Consider the following 9324-nt stretch of genomic DNA (forward strand, 5'->3'; position numbering starts at 1 on the left):
AGTGAAGAAAATCAAAAGGTGATTCAGGTTCCCATCTGCAGCTTGTTTTAACAGATATTTCAGAAATGCAGCTGATCTTTCCCCATACCCTACACAACAAAGTGGAAGCACAGAAGACTACATGCAATAAATTTATGTACTTCCAACAAAGAATAAGAGTATATCCACAGCCATTAAAAATGACAGGTATATGGGGGCCAGTGCTGTGGCATAGCAGGTAAAGCCTCCGCCTGCAGTGCCGGCATTCCATATGGGCACCAGTTAGAGTCCTGGTTGCTCCACTTCCAATCCAGCTCTCTGCTATGGCCTGGGAAAGCAGTAGAAGATGGCCCAAATCCTTGGGCCCCTGTACCCACCTGCAAGACCTGGAAGAAGCTCCTGGCTCCTGGCTTCAGATTGGCACAGCTCCAGCTGTTGAAGCCAATTGGGGAGTGAATCAGCAGATGGAAGACCTCTCTCTTTTTCTCTCTCTCTCTCCCTCTGTGCAACTCTGACTTTCAAATAAATAAGCAAATCTTCAAAAATCTTTTAAAAAAAAAAAAAGTCATGTATATTGGGACAGGTTGGCATGTAAAAAATCCTACATAAGATAAGGCTAAGCTAAAACAGCAGTATACAAAATGACAGAAAAAAAAAAAAAAAAACGGTGCTTTTGAGCTTTGATTTTTTTTTTTTTTTTTTTTTGACAGGCAGAGTGGACAGTGAGAGAGAGAGAGACAGAAAGAAAGGTCTTCCTTTTACCGTTGCTTCACCCTCCAATGGCCGCCGCTGCCGGCACGCTGCAGCCGGCGCACGGCGCTGATCCGATGGCAGGAGCCAGGTGCTTCTCCTGGTCTCCCATTGGGTGCAGGGCCCAAGCACTTGGGCCATCCTCCACTGCAATCCCTGGCCACAGCAGAGAGCTGGCCTGGAAGAGGGGCAACTGGGACAGAATCCGGTGCCCCGACTGGGACTAGAACCCGGTGTGCCGGCGCCGCAAGGCGGAGGATTAGCCTAGTGAGCCACGACGCCGGCCGAGCTTTGATATTTTCAATGGTATACTTTCAAATAGTCCTATCCATTAGGAAATAGAAATATACACAGAAAAATACACACAGCTGCTAACTGCCCGGAGTCCAAGAAACACTGTTCCTCCCTTCCTTCTTTGCAGAGCTCCCTGAACGCTGTTAGGCCCTCTCTGGCCTTTGAAAGTACAGAACACCAGCAGTCAAATAACTAAGTCCTTGGAAGAAAGGTTAAAATGTAAAAAGTAGGAGCAGAAAATTTAAGAAAAAGGAAGGGAAGGAGCTCATCTCCAAAGTTAATCATTACATATGCCTTTGGGGGAGATTGTTCCTTCCTGTTTGGTCATTTGATTTCTGAAACGAGTCTGGGATTTGCCTATTTGTCATCTGTGCTCTAGTAATGCCTATGTGCTGATCCCAACGTAGAACCAATGTTTCACTCACATAATGGTGCCTTAAAACAAGAGAACCAATTATTATGCACCAGGAAAAACGATGCCTCTCTAGCAACTGGGAAGATACCTGAGTGCTGAGGAGATGGAGCTGGACCCCAGGGAGGAGGTGCACCTGGGCTCAGGGACTAGGTAACCACTTTTCCTTAGGCGGTGGACACCTGACCACTCACACTCCACTGCTCTTCTCAAGGGCTATGGGTGCCTGTGTTCTGTGTGCTGTCTTTCATCTTGAGAGGGATCTCTCCAGCTCAGGCCAGCCATTCATGATATAATGGAATAAGAAGTGGGCCAGTACCAAACACACACATCTCCACAAACAGCGTGGTGCACAGACTTCCTTCTGGAAAAAAACTGCAGAGCATAGGCAGGGTAGCCTCATTCACAGCACCATAGGTTGCCTCTGCACTGTGCCAGGCCTAGAAAGAGTTCATTATCCTATGGAGGAGAGGCATTCCTGAGACGCTCAGCAGCTATCAGGCTCCCAGAGCCCCCTTTCACCTGAAGAAGTGGTCACAGGGCTCCTTTGAGGTAAACCAGATTGCTTCAGGTCATGGCACTTGGCTCTTTACTGAACCTTTATTCTAGCCAGTAAAGGCAGTCCCTGTGAGATGATGTGACTCAAGCCACTCAAAGAAAGGAAGCAACGGTGCTGCAGGCAGTCCAAGGGATTCTGTGCCATAGGGCACAGAAAATACAATCCATTTATCTTTTTTTTTTTTTTTTTTTTTTTTTTTTTTTTTTTTTGACAGGCAGAGTGGACAGTGAGAGAGAGACAGTTAGAAAGGTCTTCCTTTTGCCGTTGGTTCACCCTCCAATGGCCGCCGCGGTAGCGCGCTGCGGCCGGCGCACCGCTCTGTTCCGATGGCAGGAGCCAGGTGCTTCTCCTGGTCTCCCATGGGGTGCAGAGCCCAAACACTTGGGCCATCCTCCACTGCACTCCCTGGCCACAGCAGAGAGCTGGCCTGGAAGAGGGGCAACCGGGACAGGATCGGTGCCCCGACCGGGACTAGAACCCGGTGTGCCGGCGCCGCAAGGCGGAGGATTAGCCTGTTGAGCCATGGCGCCGGCCCATTTATCTTTTTATATTTTAAATTTTTACTTGAAAGGTGGAGAGAGACAGAGTAATTTTCCATCTGCTGGCTCATTTTCCAAATGCCTACAACAGCCAGGGCTAGGTGACGCTGACACCAGGAGCACATGTGGGTGTCCCACTTCGGTGGCAGGAACCCAGGTACTTCAGTTATCATTTGCTGCCTCCCAAGGTGGACATCAGCAGGAAGCTAGATGAGAAGTAAAGGAGCCAGAACTCAGGGCCGGCGCTGTGGCACAGTAGGTTAATCCTCTGCCTGTGGCGTTGGCATCCATATGGGCGCCGGTTCTAGTCCCGGTTGCTCCTCTTCCAGTCCAGCTCTCTGCTATGGCCTGGGAAAGAAGTAGAAGATGGCCCAAGTGCTTGGGCCCCTGCATCTGCATGGGAGACTGGGAAGAAACACCTGGCTCTTGGCTTTGGATCAGTGCAGCTCGGGCTGTTGCAGCCATTTGGCGAGTGAACCAACGGAAAGAGGACATTTCTCTCTATCTTTCCCTCTCACTGTCTGTAACTCTACCTTTCAAATAAATAAATAAAAATCTTTAAAAAAAAAAAAAAAAAGGAGCCAGGACTCAAACCAGGGATTCTAACATGGGATGCAGGCATCCAAAATGGCCTATTCCCATTTATATTTATCTTTCCTGTTTTTACATATATTCAATTATGGTACGTGCCTGTAGTTCATAAATATTTGTACATAAATATATACATCATGATAGGATGTGCTCACTTTTCCTTTTTTAAAAAAAATTTTTTTTTCTTTTAAAAAAATTCATGGGCTGGCATTGTGGCTCAGCAGCTTAAGCCAACACCTGCAATGCCATATGGGTACTAGTTCAAGTCTGGCTTTTCCACTTCCAATCCAGCTTCCTGCTAATGCACCTGGGAGAGCAGTAGAAGATGGCCTGAGTACTTGGGCCCCTGCCACCCACATGGGAGACTCAGATGGAGTTCCAGGCTCCTGTTCCAGTCATCAGGGAGTGAACCACTGTCTGGAAGATCTGTTCTCCTTCTCTTTCTCCAACTCTGCTTTTTAAACAGAAAAATCTTTTTAAAAAATAAGAACATTTAAAAAAATTATTTGAGAGGGAGACAAGGCTAGCAGCTAGGAACTTAATCCAGATCTTCCAAGTGGATGGCAGGAACCCAATTACTTGAGCCATCAACACCGCCTCCAAGGTAATGCATTAGCTGGAAGCTGGAGTTAGGAGCCAGAGCCAGAAATCAAACCCAGGCTCTCTGATACAGGAGACACAGGCATCTTAACCATTAGGTCAAATATCCACTACTCAAATATTGTTATTTATTTATTCGAAACAGAGGGAAGGAGAGAGAGAGATTGAAAAAAGAGAGAAAAAAAAAGGTGGAGAGAGAGAGATCTCCCACACAGTAGTTCAATTCCCAAATGCCCACAACAGCTGACCTTGGGTCAGGCAGAAGCCAGGAGTCAGGGACTCAATCTGGGTCTCCCATATGGATGGCAGGAACCCAAGTACTTGAGCCATCACCTGCTGCCTCCTATGGTGTACATCAACAGGAAGCTGGACTTGCAAACAGAGCCAGATTTTGAACATAGGCACTCAGTATGGGATGTGGACATCCCAAGCAGTGTCTTAACCACCACACCAAAATACCTGACCTCCCCTCAAGTATTCTTCTAATAAGGATATGTGGTCCTTCATACCCACTTCCCCATCAGAATTCCCTGTGGAACTTGTTAAACTTCACCTACTTCAGACCTTTAGGACCTGAATGTCCAGGGGAGGGGAGTTCGGGAGCTCCTGATTCCTCCTGAAATGTGGGAATCACTGAAGTAGCAGAATTAGAGAAACAAAGAAGCAGAGCTAAGAAAAGAGCAGTCACTAGAAACAAGAAAGCCCGAATTCTATTTCTGAGAGGAAGATGAGTTAACACGGCAGTGTAGCTCCTGCCAGGGCCCAACCAGGGAGGAAGAACCACCATCCCTGTCCTTCCAGAACTGTCTATGGATATTGAGATAATGCTGTACTTCCCTAGTCTTCCATTACATCCTCATCACCTGGGGAACCTGGCCATTTCCTGTGCTGACAGATGGGGAACCTTAGAAATCTGTCTTGGTGGGGCCGGTGCTGTGGCATAGTGAGTTAATTGCTGTTTGTAGCATCAGCATCCCATTTGTGTGCTGGTTTGAGTCTCGGCCGCTCCACTTTTTTCTTTTTTTTTTTTAAGATTTATTTATTTGAAAGTTAGAGTTACATAGAGAGAGAAGGAGAGGAAGAGAGAGAGGTCTTCATCTGATGGTTTATACCCCAACTGGCTGCAGCAGCCGGAGCTGAGCTGATCTGAGCTGATCCAATGCCAGGAGCCAGGAGCTTCCTCTGGGTCTTCCATGTGGGTGCAGGGGCCCAAGCACTTGGGCCATCTTCTACTGCTTTCCCAGGCCACAGCAGAGAGCTGGATCAGAAGTGGAGCAGCAGGACTTGAACTGGCACCCATATGGAATGCAGGCACTGCAGGTGGCGGCTTTACCCACTATGCCACAGTGCCGGCCCAGCTCCACATCTGAACTAGCACCCTGTTGTTGCTCCTGGGAAAGCATCGGAGCATGGCCCAACTGCTTGGGCTTCTGCACCCATGTGGGAAACCCAGAAGGAACTCCGGACTCCTAGTTTTAGCCTGGCCTGGCACCAGCTGTTACAGCCATTTAGGAAGTGAACCAGCTCTCTCCCCCCATCTCTGTAACTCAAGTAAATAAAATAAACAAAAGAAATTTATACCTTACAGTTCTTGAGGCTAGAAGTCTGAAATCAAGGTGCCAACAAGGTAGGAGTCTTGTTAGGGCTCTTTTCATGGTGGAGAGATCAACTGTTCCTTGAGCAACTTCTTAGAAGGGAACTAATTCTATCCAGAGGGCCCATTCTCATGACCTAATTAACCCCAGGGTCACCCTCTGAAAACCATCACATTGGGGATTAGGGACCCTAGCATAAACCAACAGTCCCTCACAGAGACAGCACAGGCAGTTCAAGCCAATTAGGACGACAGCTCTGGCAGAGCAAATTAAACTGACATTGTGACGCCAGCATCCCATATCAAGAGTGTAGGATCAAGTTCCAGCTATTGCATTTCTGACTCATGTTCCTGCTAATGCACCTGGGAAGGCAGTGAAAGACGGACAGGATCTGGGCCTCTGGCCCCATGTGGGAGACCAAGATGGAGTGGAGTCCCTGGCTCCTGGCTTCTGCCTGGTCCAGACCTGGCTATTGTAGCCATCTGGGGAGTGAATCAGTGAATGGGAGATCTGTCTCCCACTCTCCATCACTTCGCCTAACAGATAAGCAAACAAATCTTAGAAAAACAAAAGATGACATGATCTCACTAATAATGTGTCTTAAAGAGTGAGGATGAGATAGGAAGAAGAGGAGATAAGAACCAGAGTTGTCTGAAAACATATGAAAAAGGTCCTGTACTGATTGAATATTTAATCAGAAATCATGTGGTTGATTTCTAAAAAAACACAGCAAGTCAACAAGGAGGCTATAAATCACATACCCACACTGTCTGTGTGACCTTGGACAATTAACTGATTTTATTATTTAAATGATATCTAAGATCCTGCTCATATTCCTAGAATCAAAATTCAAGCTCAATACCTAAACTGGAGTTCTTTTCACTATAACCATGATGGTCAAGAATAAAGTAAAACTCTAGCCCTTTAAACTAAAAAAAATTATTTTCTTATTTCTTTGAAAGACAGTGTTACATAGGGAAGTGAGAGACATAGATCTTCCATCTGCTGGTTCACTCCCCAAAAGGCTGCAATGGCCAGGGCTGGGCCAGGCCAACTTTAGAAGCCTGGAACTCCACCCAGGTCTCCCACATGGGCATCAGGGACCCAAGCACTTGGGCCATCTTCCATTGTTTTCCCAGGCACATTAACATGGAGCTGGATCAGAAGTGGAGCAGCTTGGACTCGAACCAGAGTTTACATGGGATGTGAACATTACAGGTGGCAACATAACCCACTGTGCCACAAGTTCAGCCCTTAAACTAAAACCTTTAGAGAAGTTTCCTATGTTCTTAATAACTAAATTTTAATTTTTGTTTATTTTTTGTTTTATTTGAATGGCAGAGAGACAGAAACAGAGATTGCTCTTCCATCCACTGGTTCACTCCCCAAATGCCTGCAACAGCAGAGACTGGGTCAAGCCAAAGCCAGGACTTCAGAACTCAACCAAAGTCTCCAACGCACGTGGCAAGGACTCAAGATCATCATCTGCAGCCTCCACGGATGTGCATTAGCCAGAAGGTGAAATCAGAAGTGGTGCCAGGACATGAACCCATGCTCCATAATGTGATACATTCCAAGTGGTGTCTTAGCTACTGTGCTACATGCCTGCCTCCAAGTATCAAATTTTAAGTGGATCTTCATGAAGAGCAAATCTCTGGGTTTTGTCATTCCTATCCCCTTCCCAAATAGAAACTTCCTGCAGAAGTCCTTGACCTATTCAACAGCTAACTGTTCTCCAAACCTGAAAGAAAATCCAGTTGGATTCACTGACTGCTTTTTCCTGTGTAATAAGACTACATTATAACTGGAATGTAAATGTCCTATCTAATCAAAGTGACAGCTTTTTTGATTTACTGCTTCCTTTTCTTTCAGGGCCATCCTATTATTTTTCTCCTATCAGAAGAGGGCAGTTTGGTGGGTTACTGGGCACTCAGCAGAGAACGAAACCTGCTAATTGTCACTGCTCCTAAGGACAAAGACATCACCTGACATGCTTCCTATGCTTCACTGGGACAAGCTCTGTTGAACCAGGCTTGAGTGGCGCGACACCGTGTAATGCACACCAATACAGTGCAACTCATGCCAAACCAGAAAAGTGGGACCTGCCTCCTGAAATCTGCTGCAGGTACATGAAAGATTCCAAGAGAAAGAAAGTGATAAATCCCTGCAGTATGCCACAGTTTTATTTCCTGAAGATGGAAGGTACCACAGCTTGACAGTCATCTTTGAGGAGATGGAATAAAATATTTTCTGAGTCACCACTTTATAAAAAGACTTTGCTTTTAAGATATCAACTTGATCTTATGAACTAGATTAGAGATCAAACTTTCATGGTTGTCCTAGAACCTAAACTATATTTAAAAAATGTTTAAGTAGGGGCCGGCACTCTGGCGTATAGCAGGTTAAAGCCCTGGCCTGCAGTGCCTACGTCCCACATGGGGGTCAGTTTGAGTCCCAGCTGTTGCACTTCCGATCCAGCTCCCACTAATGTGCCTGGGAAAGCAATGGAGGATGGCTCAAGTGCTTGGGCCCCAGCATCCACGTGGGAGACCCTGAAGAAGCTCCTGGCTTCAGATAGGCTCAGCTCTGGTCATTGCGGACACTGGGGAGGGAACCAGCGGATGGAAGAACTCTGTCTCTACCTCTCTCTCTCATTTCAAATAAGTAAAATAAATCTTAAAAAAAGTTTAAATATTTCCAACTTTTTAAAAAAGATTTATTTTATTTATTTGAAAGACAGAGATCTGAAGTCAGGAGCCAGAAGCTTCTTCCGGGGCCTCCCATGTGGATGCTGGGGCCCAAGCACTTGGGCCATCCTCCATTGCTTTCCCAGGCACATTAGCTGGGAGCTGGACCGGAAGTGGAACACCTGGGACTCAAACTGACCCCTATATGGGATATTGGCTCTGCAGCCTGGGGCTTTAATCCACTGCGCACAGTGCCGGCCCCTCCAACTTTTTAATTCCAGTGCTTAAAATAGCTGCTGTTTTTATAGTTATTATATAGGCTAGTATTCTAAGACTCATCTACTATATAAATAAATGCAGAGGTAAAACATCAGACCCAGTGTGGTTACAAGGTGGCAGAACCTAACGGTTACTGGTGTAGGTTCTAGAATCAGACCGTCTGACTTCAAATTCTGGCTTTACCATTCAATTGCTCTGTGACCCCATGTAACACACTTAACTACTCTAAGCCTCAGTTTCTACATCTGTAAAATGGGAATAGCAAGTTACCTACTTGAGACCATTTTTGTGAGCATGCCATTAGACAATGTACAGAAAGCATTTAGGATAGTAGGTGGCACTTGGATAAACACTCAACAACCATTATTAGCTATTCCTATTCTAATGACAATTCATAATAATGACAGCATCAAATACTAAAAGGTAGCTACCTATTCTCAAATGTGTTAAAATAATCATGCTTGTTCAGAACATTAAAAAATATAGTATGCACATGTAGTGGTCAGCCACCTGTTGTGTCTGCTAAATCTTCATCTACATGCAAATTACATACCAGCTCCTTCCATTTCCCAGAGTAACAATGAGATGACAACAAAGAAATCGAATACAGTATGTGCTGCCTGGTGATGAGTTACACCACTCTGCTGTGGATCTAACTACCCATTGTTTTTCATTTGAACCCCATCTTTCCTTGGATTCAGGCTCATTTCTTCAAGCCTTCAGCTCTGGTCATCTGCAAAGCAGCCCAGAAGCCCGTCCTTCACGCTGGCATGTATTACAAAGCCCTCATTCTCAGGCTCCTGCTTCGAATATCCAGGGATACCACATCCCCCTCGTGGTCATGGGGAATATACACCAGGCGCCTGGGGAAACCGCCAAGATGCCATCAAATTCGTATCCACTTAATCATGGGCTCAGAAACCCTTCAGCTAACACCGTTTGATTCCTGGATTCTTCTGATTAACACATTGTGGCTTTTCAATGTACCGAGCTAAAAGAAGAAAAGGAAACTCTTAAAACAGACTGAGAGAAGAGAGAA

Source organism: Lepus europaeus, chromosome 4, assembly GCF_033115175.1.
Source record: "Lepus europaeus isolate LE1 chromosome 4, mLepTim1.pri, whole genome shotgun sequence".
In the NCBI taxonomy this organism is placed as follows: Eukaryota; Metazoa; Chordata; class Mammalia; order Lagomorpha; family Leporidae; genus Lepus; species Lepus europaeus.